This window comes from Protopterus annectens, chromosome 3.part0 (genome assembly GCF_019279795.1).
Source record: "Protopterus annectens isolate FY-2018-M chromosome 3.part0, PAN1.0, whole genome shotgun sequence".
NCBI classification, from domain to species: domain Eukaryota; kingdom Metazoa; phylum Chordata; order Ceratodontiformes; family Protopteridae; genus Protopterus; species Protopterus annectens.
In genome coordinates, this window is record NC_056731.1 from 1903534257 (window position 1) to 1903548442 (window position 14186).

At 41.1% G+C, this 14186-nt stretch overlaps 1 protein-coding gene across 1 annotated transcript in view; it reads left to right on the top strand.

The window, feature by feature from the left end:
- The window catches only part of LOC122797169 (carbonic anhydrase-like), a 408969-nt gene that overhangs the window by 53246 nt on the left and 341537 nt on the right, over positions 1 to 14186 (top strand). The gene's annotated exons all lie outside the window — the stretch shown is intronic.

The window sequence follows — 14186 nt, forward strand, 5'->3', positions numbered from 1 at the left end:
GAACGTGCTGGAGGGACAGATTCATGAGCCAGAGACTCTATGCTGTGGAACAAAATCCCGGTACATGTGAGGCAGAGCACCTCTCTGGTCTTGTTCAAGAGGAATCTTGACCAATGGATGGGAGATTGCAGATATACCCCAGGGATTACTTCAGCGTCACTGCTTGACAGAGGCACAGCAAAATGATAGGCATAGTTTTTATTCAAACTAAAGGGGTGGCGAAAGCCACATAACTATGGGCTAGGCTTATAAATGCCCTTGGGCAGATAGCCTAGTATGAACCTATGAACCTATGAACCTATGAACCTATTCTGTCACAGGGTCCACATTTGCAGAGAAACAGAATTATTTTTTCTCACAAATGGCCACCCTCCAATTGATTGCAAACATGTCGATGAGGTTGATCTTGCATGCTGCAGAAGGTACCTCCAGGGATTGTCTTTGTTTGGTCCAACAGTGCAAGAGGCTCTCTCTCCCATAGTGAACAGGATGGAAAGACCCTATCTGACATTCAAATTCACTTTTCTACCCGACAGAGACCTTTTTCCAGGAACCAGCATGGTGGTAAGAAAGTTTGGTTCAAGAAATCTCTAGGTCCTTTCCAGGAGTCATACACAGAGTTTTCCTCCAGCGGCAGAGGGAGAAATAATTATAATGGTAGATGTCACCCTCATGGCAGAGAGGGTCCGCAGACTCAAGGATCTTGAGATTCTTTCTCAGACAGGTCCTTCCAGCATTCCTGAAAGGTTGCCTGACTCTCCCTCTCTGGAGGCCATTGGTGGGGGCACTTATCCTTGCAGCACACCTGGCTAGCTATCACAAATGACCTTTGGGTGCAAAGGACCATATCCAGAGGATATTTCTTTCCTTTTTTCACAAATTACAGTAAAACAAAAGGAAAATTCTCCCTGATCACTCAGAGGGAGCTAGCAGCTCAAGAAATTTCAAAATTGCTAGACAAAATAGCCATACAGGAGGTCCCACCAGACCAAATAGGATCGAGAATTTACTCAAGGTTCTTTTTAGTGCCAAAAAAGACAGGAGACTGAGGAACAATTTTGGATCCAAGTTATCTGAACCAGTTTGTAAAGAACTCTAAATTCCGATGGTCACAGTTCAGTCCATTCTGCCCCTTCAGAAGGATGACTGTGCTCAATCGATCTTTAAGATGCGTACTATCGCATCAAAATGAACAGGTGCTGTTGAAGGTATCTGTGCTTCTAGCTGGGAGCCAGTCATTACTAGTTCAGAGCCCTGCCCTTTGGTCACAACACAGCCCCCAGGATGTCCACAAAATGCATGGCAGTGGTAGTAGCTCATTTGAGACTGCTTGGATTTACTGTTTCCCTATTTAGATGATTGGCTTCTTACTGTACCAACCAGGCATCTACTAATAAAAGACAGATTATTTGGTTCACCTGGCACTCTTGCTGGAAATCACCACGAACATGCACAGATCTCATCTTCAACCAGTTCAAGTAATAGACTTCATAGGGGCTTGCCTAGACACAGTCAGTTGTCTAGGTTTTCTGCCTCAGAACAGAATTCTTGCATTGAGGAGACACGTCAGGCAAGTTCTTTCTATTTCAGTGCCCCTGGCAAGACTGGTCCTCAAAGCATTAGGGTCGATGGCTGCTACTATAACTTTGATTCCCACTGCCTGCTTACACATGAGAATTCTTCATAGCTCACTATCCCTTGAATTATCCCATAAAATTGTCTTGTGTGTGCAAAAATTCTCTTCTTTGGTGGGTCCACTCTGAGGAGATCAGTTTAGGTCTTTCTTTTATCTTTCCTCCTCCCAGTGCCATGTTCAACAAATGCAGCAGGTTCTTTGCCCTTATCCCTCTTCAGGGACAGTCCCTGAGAAATGTTGTAGTCTGTTTGGCCTTCTGTCTCCTTTACACTTATCTCCCTGCCTCTCCCCAAATTTCTTAAGAAAGCACTTTGGTTGAAGAGCAGGGTGATCCTCATTACTCTCTTCTCGCCTTGCCAAGTATGATTTCCCTTCCTGTGGTCTCACTATTTCCCCGTTGGATGTTGGATTCCAGTCCAGACCTCCCATCTCACCCATCAGGACAAGTTCACCCAGATATTGCAGGCATCAAGTTGACCGCATGGTTTCTCCAATTCCAATGATGGCTAGACATTCCAGGCCTTTGTCTCCAGTTTGAAAAATCTCTTCCCATAAAGCTTGTACTAGAAAAGTTTACAATAGTAAATGGAGAATGTTCGCTTTTTGGACTCATCATAAATAATTGGATCCCTTCACTGTTCCAATTTCAGTAGTTTTAGACTTCCTTGTTTCAATTTTCCAGGACAGAGCAAGTTCTTCCACTATTAAAGTTCACTTGGCAGCCATCTTGAACTATCATATAGGAAGTAATGCTTCTCTTTTTTCATCTTCTAAATTGCATAAATCATTCCTTAGGGGGACATTCTTACGTGAACCTCCAATAAAGGACCCCACCCCTTCTTGGGACCTCACCATTGTTTTACAAGTCTTAGTACACTCACCTTTGGAACCATTGGCTAAGGTGGATCTCAAGTTTCTTTCTTGGAAAACTGTATTTTTGGTAGTTACAAGTTCTGCAAGACTGGTATCAGAGCTCCAAGCAATGTCTTCCAAACCACCATATTTGATTTTTTACAAAGATAGTTACTTTACCCACAAATCGTTCCTTCTTAACCAAAAGTTGCCTCTGAAACCAGTATCAGTCAGGTCATAAATTTGCTGGATTTCTTCTCTAAATTTGAAAATAAAGGAGAATAAACACTTCATCATCTTGAGGTACAGACAATTGCGTTTTTACCCGGACAGAATCAAGGCATTCAGAAAATTCGAACAACTGTCAGTTTCCTTTTCTAATACAAGAATGGGAAGACCTGTTTCTAAAACTACCCTGGCTAAATGGATAACACATTGTATTTCCTATATTTATTCTAAGAAAGGTAGTGCCTTACCTAAACAACTGAAGGCACATTCAACCAGGTCAATGTCTACTTTGGCAGCTTTTTGGGCAAGAGCCTCTATTGACTATATTTGTGCAGCTGCTACTTGGTCTAATACTCAACACGTTGTTGTGCATTACAAATTGGACTTAATTTCTTTTGGTTCTGAAGTGCTCTGGAACATCCTTCCATGAGGGCCACCCAAGGTTACTGTAGCAGGGGAGTCTGTCCCATTCATTGAGGAATAAATGAAAATGACCACATCAGATACATTTATGTACTCACCATAATGTCCCATCTGTGTTGTTCATTTTCATTCTTCCTCAACTTCCCAAGCACCTTCCCCCTGCCCTTAACCCTGGGAGAGACCTTATGGAAGAGTGGTTAGGAACCATAGTTCCTGTTTGAGCTCTTGATCTTTCATCTATCAGTTTCCTGTCATAGTATGTTTATCTTAATATATTAGTATAATATATATAATAGCAGTAAACTCTATCTGAGGTATTGTAATAGTCAGGGGCATTGTGGGTAAAGGAGGAGTTGGAGATTTGGATCCTAGAATCTGTAGAAAGTGGCAGAGTCGTATCTGAACCCATTCGTTGAAGAATGAAAATAGACAACACAGATGGAATGTTATGGTGAGCACATAACTTTTTTTCTTATCCAACCTTTGCTAAAGGAATTCCCAGTGTATTCTGATAACCTTCATATGTTTTGGGTCTGTCTAGTTATTAGCACCCTTCGCATCACATCTCCAACATTTACACCCCCCACCCCAAGTCCCACTGAAATCAGCCTATGAGGGTTGACATGCCAATGGTAGATAAGACGCAGCTGCTGATCCTGTTACTTGGGCTATTTATTTTCCTCATTGCTGTCCATACTTCCTCCCACTGGGACTGTCATTTCTACCTGTTCTTGTCTCTTCCAACAATTGCAAATTGGCTGTTTTAGTAGCAATTGTCTTGAGGTCCATATATCCTTGTATATCATTCCTGTTCTCCCTGTATGAGCTCTAAGCCACTTACTCCAGGGAAAAACCTTCCTGACCCACCTAGCTGAAATTCCTCCATTAGATAATCTATGAATTTTTGTGAGGTGACAGACCCCCTGTCAAGTAATTATTGCCATTCTTAAATTCTTCTCAGGGTCCACTGTACTATAACCTGTACACTTAAAATATGACAGACTTCGGAGTGATGACAGATAATGCCAGTAGGCTCCCAGCCCCAACTTAACCCACTAAAAGAAATGCAGTCTCTATACCAGCTTTATAGACAATCTTGGAGTTCCCATAAGGGAGGGCATCATCCAGAAACTTGATCCTGGGATCCCCCCTATGCAGTCTGTACAATTGTCCTACAGAATGTACCAAGCAGAGAAGCTAGCATGTACAAGCCGAAATGGAGAATACCAATGCCACCAATAAAATATGGGAAGATATGCAACAGTGCAAGAGGTCCAGTGAATGCTTCCCCTAACACTGCTGTGTTGATTAGTTCCTGATCTTAGGCCTTAAACACTTGTCCTATATGGACAGACTCAAAAAACTCCAACAATTCTCTTTCTCATATCACCTGCTTGGAGGTGATCTCTGCTTGACTTACAAAGTCATGTCTGACCCAGCTCTGTTAGAAATGCTACATCCAAAGAAATCCCAATGCCTCTGCACTACACACTCCAGGGATCTCACCTCATTACCACAATCAACAGAACAAGCTGGAGGGACAGGTTCATAACCCAGAGACTGCCCATGCTATGGAATAGACTTCCATACATGTCAAGCGGAGCACCTCACTGGCCCTTTTCAAGAGAAATCTTGATGAGTGGATGGGAAATAGAAAATTCACCCCAGGGATCACTCCAGTGGCTCTACTTGACAGAGGCACTGGGAATTAAGGTCAGGTGGCACAATACCAGGGTAATCCTATGGGCTAGGCTTGTAAAGGCTCCAGGGCCATTAGGCTAGTACACACCTATGAACCTATGAATATGGCCGAAGACAGATGACAGCATTGAATAGGGGATTGCTAATGATATAAAGAATGTATCAGAATCATAGTTTGAACCACCCTATTCATACCAGAGAGCATCTGTACGTTTCTGACCTTGTGGACAAGTGTTGGCACATTAGACTTTAGCAAGCAAGGCTAATGTGTCAGAGTAGCTTAGGCCACCACCACAAGATATTTTGCCTGGAATCTATAATATATTCAAATTTGGACTGGAAGAGCCACACTAAATCAGGGATGATTTATTAAAATCCACCATGTGTTGGTGGTCGCTTTTGTGCTTCAATAAAGGCTCTGTGAAGTGAACGGTTGGTGTCCGGTGCCTGCATTCTGGTTATTAGTTACTTTTAGGCACTTTCCGCACTTATTTGATTATCACTTACCCAATGATATTAAGGCTAAGTTGATGGATGCTCCTCTGGGTAATAAACTTTTGTTTGGGGAAGTGGCTGCTGGTTTGTTTAAGTCCCTTCAGTATAAGGGGGAAGGCCTTACAGGAGCTTAAACATGTCTTTGTTTCTCCTGTGCCAAAATTTCAGAGAAACTGCTCTTGTAAGCCAGCCTTTGTTCATAGGCAATTTCGTCCTCCTGCTAAAGGTAAAGAGAGTGGTAAATGGGCTGCTCCTGCTTAGGTCACTCAGACTTCAGGGATTCTAAAGCCTTCCTTTCCTGACAAACTAGGTGCTGTCTGAATATCCACCTGTTCCAGCCAGATTCCTGTTTCTCTTCACCTTTCTCTTACTCTTCCTGTTTGGTTTTGAATCACTCAGAATTCTTGGGTTCTGTCAATCATTTGTCAGGGGTACTTCTTGGTGTGGATTTCCCATCCCCCTTTTATGGGAATTCCTCAGCCTCCTCAGGAACAACTTCCTTTTTACCCCAAAGGTTCTTCGAGATCTCTTGTCTCAGGGTACTATTCAAGAGGTGCCTATGTCCCAAAGGGGGAAGAGGTTTTATTCAAGAATGTTTCTAGTGCCCAGAAAAGACGATACTTGGACACTGATTCTAGACATCTCTCATCTAAACACTTTTCTGAAGGTGCCTTCCTTTCAGATGTTGTCTCTTCAAGACCCTTTTTTCCTCTCTTGCTCCCTCAAGCCTTTCTGGTATCTCTGGATCTCAATGATGTTTATCTACATATTCTGATCCATAGTCTTTTCAGGTAGTTTTTGCATTTCTCTGTTGCTTCCTGGCATTTTTAGTTCTGTGCTTTGCCCTTTGGCATTTCTATCGCCCCTAAGGGTGTTCACCAAATGCCTCGCTCCTGTAATTGATTTTTGCAGGCTTCAAGGATCCAAATATTTCCTTACTTAGATGACCTGCTAATTTAGACATCCTCTCCAGAGGTTCTTTTGCAAAATCTTTGTTTTACCATTTCTCTTCAGAGCCTGGGATTCACGATAAACTTCAAAAGTCTTCCCTGACTCATTCCCAGGATCATGTTTTTCTGGGTTGCAACATTCAGATGGTGCCAGTGCTGGCATCCCTGCCTCCTCCAAAGGCCTTTCTCTCTCATTTCTTACTTTCAGACTCTTCTTCCTCTGGCCTCCATTACACCCAGGGAGTTTGAGAGCTCTGGAGTTAATGGCTTCCACATTTCCAATGCTGCCTCTGGCCAAACTCCGTGAAGAAGTTCCAGTGGGTTCTGAAGTCGGTATGCCTTCAATATGCACATCCTCTAGACTTTACAGTTCCTGTTCTCCCTTGTCTCAAGAAGGAACTTCTGTGGTGGATTCAGCAGTCGTCTCTGAATCCAGGGCTCCCTTTTCACTCTCCTCTTTTCTCTCAGGATTTGTTCACAGATGCTTCAGATGTGGGGTGGGGTGCAACATTTGGCTCCCTGAAGGTTCAGGGAGTGTGGTCGCCTTGTCAGCAGAAGGAGAACATTGTCAAAGAGATAAGAGCTCTTATACTGGCTGTTCAGGCCTTTCATCCTCTTTTTCTCTCTGGGGCTTCACAAGGTATTCACATACAATACCACAGTTGTGTGGTATATCAAGAAACAGGAGAGAACAAGTTCTTACCTTGTTTAGTGGCTGCCACTTCTGGTATGGGATCTGGCTGTGAAGTATCAAGTGACTCTTCAGGCAGTTTATATCCCTTCAGCTCAGAACATTGTGGCAGATACTCTTAGCAGGTCCTTCACTCAATCCCATGAATGGATGCTTCACAGGGATGTGTTTCTGGACATTGTTCACCAATGGGGTACTCCTCAAGTAGATCTCTGCCTTCCCAATGAACAGACAACTTCCTTTGTTTTGTTCCAGAGTCCCAGGTCCAATGGTATGGAAGGTGGACACCCTCTCATTTTCTTAGACGGGGGTGTTTCTTTATGCATTCCCCTCCCCTTACTCTCATTCTAAGAGTCCTGTTAAAAGTTCAACAGGATGCTCCCGAAATCTTGTTGGTGACTCCCTTTTGGCTGCAACAGCACTGGTTCCCTCTACTTATACATCTAGCCAAGGGCAACCATTACAAGTTACCTCACAGGGTGGGTCTGCTCACACACAAGATAAGGGATCTCTCATCCATCCCCACCTGTCCACACTTCAACTGACACTGTGGGTGATAGGGTGTTTGTCCTTCATAAACACCGTTTTTACTGAGGACATGCTGCAGGTCCTACAGGAGGTCAGGAAACCTACTACTAGGAAACCCTACTTATCTAAATAGAAGAGGTTTTCTATTTGCTGTCTCTCTTGACCTGGACCCACTTACTGTAGATATTCCTTTGGTTCTCTCTTATTTGTGAGAGTTGCTCAATGCTGGTTTGGCCTATTCTTCTATTAAGGCTCACTTATCAGCTGTTTCTGCTTATCTAAAGATTCAAAGATTCAAAGGTTAGTACTAAGCTAACTGCCCTTGCGAGCCATTTTAAGCCTAGCCAATTATCCCTTGTGAGACTTGAACCCTGCACCTTGTGTTTGTAAGGCAAACGCCTTAACCATTAGGCCACCCTCCCAATCTGCCTTTAACTCCCCCGTTAGCATCTAGATTTGAGACTAAACAATTTCTTAAAGGTGTCCTTAATGTTAGATCTCCTAGGATGCTTGTTCCTCCACCGTGGGATCTTAAATTTGTTCTTGAGAAATTGACTTAGGCTCCGTTTGAGCCTGCTGTTTCAGCTTCCTTGCAACATTGTTCTTGGAAGGCAGTTCTTTTGCTAGCTCTTACTTTTGCCAGATGGGTATCTGAGTTGTAAGCCATTATGGCTTGTGTGCCTTTTTTGATGTTTCATGAGGGCATGGTGTCCTTGCGTACTAATCCTTCTTTTATTCCCAAGGTGGTTAATGAGTTGTCACTTAATCTATTAATTTGCCCACTTTTTCCCTTCTCCCCAGTTTGAAAGTGGGAGGTTGCTGCACACCTTAGACATCCATAGACAGCTCAGATTTTATTTGGATAAGACTAAAGCTACCAGAAAATCTGATCAGTTGTTTCTTTCAGTTCGTGGCTGTTTCCAAGCAAACTATTTCTACTTGGATTTCAAAGGCTATTTCTTTTTGTTGCACCTTTCATGGCAAGAGCTTCCTTCTTCTGTAAAGGCTCATTCTACTAGAGCTGTGGCAGCTTCTGGTGCTTTTTTCAAGGGCTCAGACACTAATTCTATTCTTGAAGCAGCTACCTGGACTTCTGTGCATACATTTACCAAAAACTACAAGCTGGATGGTATGCTGTGGTAAAGCTAGAGCTGGTTTTGCTAATGCCATTCTTCATGGCTTCTTAGAGGGCTCTACCGCTGTTTCCTCCTTCCAAGTTTCTTCTTGAGCTTTGGTACTCTCCCAGAAGTTATGAATTCTGCAGCAGTTTGGTACTCTCCCATAAGTTATAAATACTGCAGCAGTGAATGTAAGGACATAGTACAGTTGTATAAAATCTTACCATAACTGTAGATGTCCTTGCCTTCACTGCTGCAGTATTCACTCCCTCCCTCCATCCCCCTAGTCTTTTTTCCTTCCTGGATGTGCAGGTTCTCTTTGGTTTTCCTTGGACTTCTATCCTACTGGGGCAATCAGTTCTGAGGATGGTATGCCCGAACGTCACCTTTATGCCCTATGCTATGCAAGCAGCATTTAGGTGACATTCAGCATACCTTAAATCAATGGTAGGGTTTGGTAGAATGGCTGGATGACAGGCTTCAGCAGGGAATCCCATAAGTTCTAAATACTGCAGCGGTGAAGGCAAGCACATCTATCGTTTGGATAAGATTTTACACAACTGTACTTTCTCTGCCAATAATTTTGTTCCACTGGGCATACCACAGAGAACAACTGTGTGGAAGGATGTTTCTGTGATTCCCAAGTGCTGCACTGGGAATTGAGGCAGCATCTTTTACATGCCGCCTCCACTTTATTGCCACAGATTAGCTGTGTATTATAAGCAGATATTATTTTTTACCTGAACAAGAAAACACTGTTGCAAAAGCAACTTTACTTGTATGCTTTCAGCATACAATTTATCTGTTGTATTTGCATTCTTAGCTTGGGTGATGCATGAAAAGGGTCATTTGGCCAGTGTACTTAACCAAATTAGCAAATGTAAAACAAATAATTAAAAAATATGCCCTCTCGGACATAAGGTGCAGTAATCTTCATATGCTTAAAATCTGTAAATGCACATGCAATGAAATGAGGGAAGGTAGCATTTTATTCTGTGAAATGTTGTAGTTTCCAAAGACTACATACCAATGAATTAGTAACCATAGAAAAAGCGACTTGATTTTTAACAGTATGCTACATGATATATGAGCAGACTGAATTAGAGATTTGTTTTGAAAATGTATCATTACATGCTGAATATTTGCCAGTAGTTCAACACCATTAGTAGTATGACTTAATCTGAATAACAGGAGTTAGATTTCCTGAACTTAAATTCAGGAGAGCTGAACTCTAATTCTGTGTATTGTAGTAATATTGACAATTAGCTACAACCAGTTTTCCCTTTAATATGATTCAGCTCTTCTATGAGAATGTGGGTGTGTGGTAACACATTTTCATTAATTTATTTTAAACTTTATTTTTTTGTTAGCCAGGTAAGCTGATTATAGGTTTCTTAAACAATCTAGGAAGATATGCTATGTAAATGCTATATAAAAAAAGGCCTAGTCAGGAAATAAAATGCATCCATTTTCATTATTTGAGCAGCTGACAGCAGATCATTAATCTCCATCTGAACTACCACCAGAAAAGCAACAGAAAGGTTTAGATGAACATGTTAATTTAAAAAGGGCAATTCAAAAATGTATTTCCTGCCTTATATTGCACTAATACCAGTACATGAAATTAACTCAAATGACTATTTGGTATCCAATATGATACTTTTTTTAAAAGTAGAACTACAGAGCTCTGAGTAAGAAATACAAACGTACAGCCTGCTAAGCTGTAACCTTTGTACTTTTTCTCCAAGAAATCATCTACAGGAAAACAAAACACAAGTAATGGGAGTACCTTAATTTATTTCTTTGTGGCACTGAGGTAGTGTACTGATCAGAATGTGACCAATATGAGGGACAGCCCTGGGTTCATAAACCTGTGCTTTACAGATGGGAACCTAAAATACCTTTTTAATAATGGAGAAAAAGGCTGTGTGCTGTTTCAGAAGAATGATACAATGTCCCTTCATAGTAGCCATTAGTGTTTGACTCCACTAAATCAATATAAATACTGTGATGGCAGTGCTTTCCAAGATGCTAGCTCACTAGGAAAGGCAGTGCTTATGGGAACCAATGCAGACTTCTGATAACTTTCTAAAGATTTAATTCAGTGGAACAATAGTTTGCACACACCCTGTCATCCATCATATTTGCTGGGCTCGTTTTCCTATGAGAACTGAAGCAGGAATGCAAATCAAGGTCAAAGTGCTGTGCGTTTCTGTGTAATCATTACAATTCTCATTCACAGAGTGAAAATGTTTATAGATATTTACTTAATCAGCAGGCTGCGCTTTTCAAAGAAGACACTCAGAGCAGACACAGCTGTTAAACAGAGTGAAAGAACACCAGGTAAGTTACTTAGTCTCACCTCCACCAACAGAATAATGAATAAACCTCACCACTGCAGAATGCCTCAGCACAGTGAAGGTAAATTAACTGTTTGATTTTACTTTTGAGCTAGGTGTCACACATTTCTTGTAGTAGGAACATTCATGTTTCCCTTGTATAGTTCACACTTTTGCTCCATTTTTTGACCAAATAACAGGCTTGGATCAAAAGTTCAGTAGTCTACCAACAAAATATACAAGTGTTTTTTGCCTGTATGGAAGTACACAAACACTAACCATTAGTGTATACAAACCTTTTATAGCACTCTAGCTTCATGTTTATCAGTTGTAGCTTGACCACATTGCATTCTGCGTATATTACTATTATGCAAACAACATAATTTTGTTTCTGATTATGTGGGAGATGCAGTCAACCATATTAGATGTTCTGATGTAATGTTTTTATTTTACGCTGTCCATTTGTTATACCTAAACCTCAGTGGAATCTTATGATCAACACATTAATCACTGTTGCAGCAGCCTTAGCTATATGGGCTATATCCTGGACAGAATATAACAACTAGCCAACTTCCAAAGCTTTATGGCATCTTCCACACTTCAAACTGTCAGGCAGCTCAGACTGAGCTGACTAAAAGACAAGTCTGGGCACCAAGCCTTTCAGAGCTTTACTGCCAGCGATGCTCCTCTAAGGCTTTGGAGGAACTACGGTCAGCTTGTGCTATTTGTTTGCTGGGCAGATAAATTTCCTTTGGGGGAAAAAAACTTCAATTTAATAATTTTGTTTATTATTGATGGCGCAGTGGTGCAGCAGTTTATGTTGTCACCTCACAGCAAGAGGTTATCCAGTTCAGTTCTCGGCTGGGGTACCTTCTGTGTGGAGTCTGCATATCCTCCCTGCATTCATGTGGGTTTCCTCCGGGTGCTCCAGTTTCTTCCCACATTACAAAGACATGCATCTAGAGCATTTCTACCAGGGCCTCCCCTGAAAATTGGCTCGTTCCAAATCTGACTTTCCGGTAAATAAATGTAAAATAAATTGATACTTTCCTCTTCAGGAAAGTTATTTTAAAGCTAGGAGTTGAGTTTTAAGTGACTGTCATGAGACTGAATTGTACCTTTAGTGCTCTGTTTTCCTGTCATTTTAAAAATTGTCTAAAGTAACTGAAAACCATTTTTTCTGTGGAGAATGTATTTATTTTTTTACTTTGTGGAGCTGACAATGCATTTTAAAGAGCTTTTTACTGTGTGCCTGAAGAAAAAAAGTGGCTTTTAAAGGCTGGTTTGTTTTTACTGGCCTTTGCTGCATGTTTTCCTACAGGAAAAAGGAGCCACCATCTTTGGCTTGACCATTGAGCAATCTGTCAGTTCTTCCAGCCACAAAAGAAAAAGTTAAGCAGATAGTCTTTGCTATCACAGAAAGCTAGCATTTTGCCTTCACCTCCTGTCATAACTCTCAATCTCTTTAGTACAAGAAATCTGAACAAAGCCTAAAATGGTGGGGCAAAGGCCCAGAAATAGGGACATATTTTAAATATTGCTCTTATAAACTTAGAAAGTTAATAGAATAACAGTATTTGTGTTACGGTGCATTCTCTGAAGGATATGAAGTCTGAAACTCAAATGTATGTTATTTAGTGTCTTCACTGACTGGCCAAAATGTTACCTCCGGTGGGTCACTCTGATTTGGCCATTAGTTGTACCTTAGACCATTCATCTTTTACCCTGAATCCCTCTGGTACAACACCTACAGCCACCATGGGGTTAGACTATGGGATTAGCCACATCCTCTGTGGCTGTTGGAGCTTCCCTATTTTGTCAGATTGTTGTGCCCATCCTTAGAGAAGCCATTGTTCCAGTTAATAGAACTGTTGGTTAAAATTTTATTCTGTCAAAAAGAAAACGAAAACTAGACATGTATCTTCTACTCCTCAAATTTCCATAGACAGGAATAGTTTATTAGGTCTGGCACAAGGTTTAATTCAGGCTATTGATAATTTTTATAAAGTAGTTTCTGGAATAAGAAAGAGAGATATCTCCTTTTCTGAAGAGATTCAAGATTCTGAATCTGAACAGGAGAATAAAGGGGTAGATAAAGGTTTTCTTCTTAAAATTCTGATTCAGACTCTGAGGAGAGCTAAGTTTCTGACACTTTCTGTGAGGCCTCTCTTTCTCTGAGACATAATAGAATGTGCCAGTATTTTCAGTGGGAAAACACTGAGGCTTCTTAACCCCTAAAAAAAATTACTATCAGGTGTTACAGAAGGAATTTCCAGAACCTGCACCCATCCCAGCTTTGGAGGATTTGTATGTGACTGCATGGAAATTTTCCTAATAGTCCGCCAGCTGTCCCTAAAGAAGGCAGATAGGATGGATAAGGTTCCTTGATCTTAAGTTTTTATACACTCTTCCCAAATGTGATGCAGCAGCTACAGCTTTATTTAATCCTTCTGCTAAACATTTGGTTGATTCCAATTCTACTCTTTCTTTCTGATAATGATAGGAAGATCTTTAAACATGGGGAAGGTGTACAAGTCTACAACCTTGAGTCTTAGGATTTTGAATTGTCAGGCTCATATTGTTAAGGTTTGTCCTCACTAATTTTAAAAGTATGAGGAATACTTTTTTTTCAGTTTCTTCTCGTGAAGGAAATCTGCTTTAAATTTAATTTCCTCTCATTCGAGTCACTTGGATACAGTGTGTATGACTGATAATTCAAGAGCTATGGTCACCAGTACTGTTATGAGGAGGTTTGCATGCCTATATTTTCAGAACTTCCCAGGTGTTAATGAGATTTTAAATTCCCCTTTGTACAGAGATTTAGTGTCTGAGCTCTTTGCAGAAGTGATTAAAATATAATGTAAGGGGTAAGCTAAGGTTTTACACCCCTTCTTTTCCAAATTTTCCAACGGATTCTGCAACTCCTGATCCCGTTTTGATAAGAAACAGAATAAACAGTTTCTACAAAATGCAGTTAAACATTTAAGATGAAATGGTAGGGGAGTTCCAAGAAGAATTCTGAAAACTCCCAAAACCAAGTACAGTCCAATAACTCAGAATGACTACGACAGTTTGTTCCTCCCTCCCCACTCTGGTAGCCCATATTTTTACTTCCAGAAAGTCCAAATCTCCTCTTTTCTCTTTGGTAACAGATGGTTTCATAGTTCCAGAGAAATAGGTTCTGAAGATCATTCATCAAGGTTACAGATGGCAATGGGAAGAAAT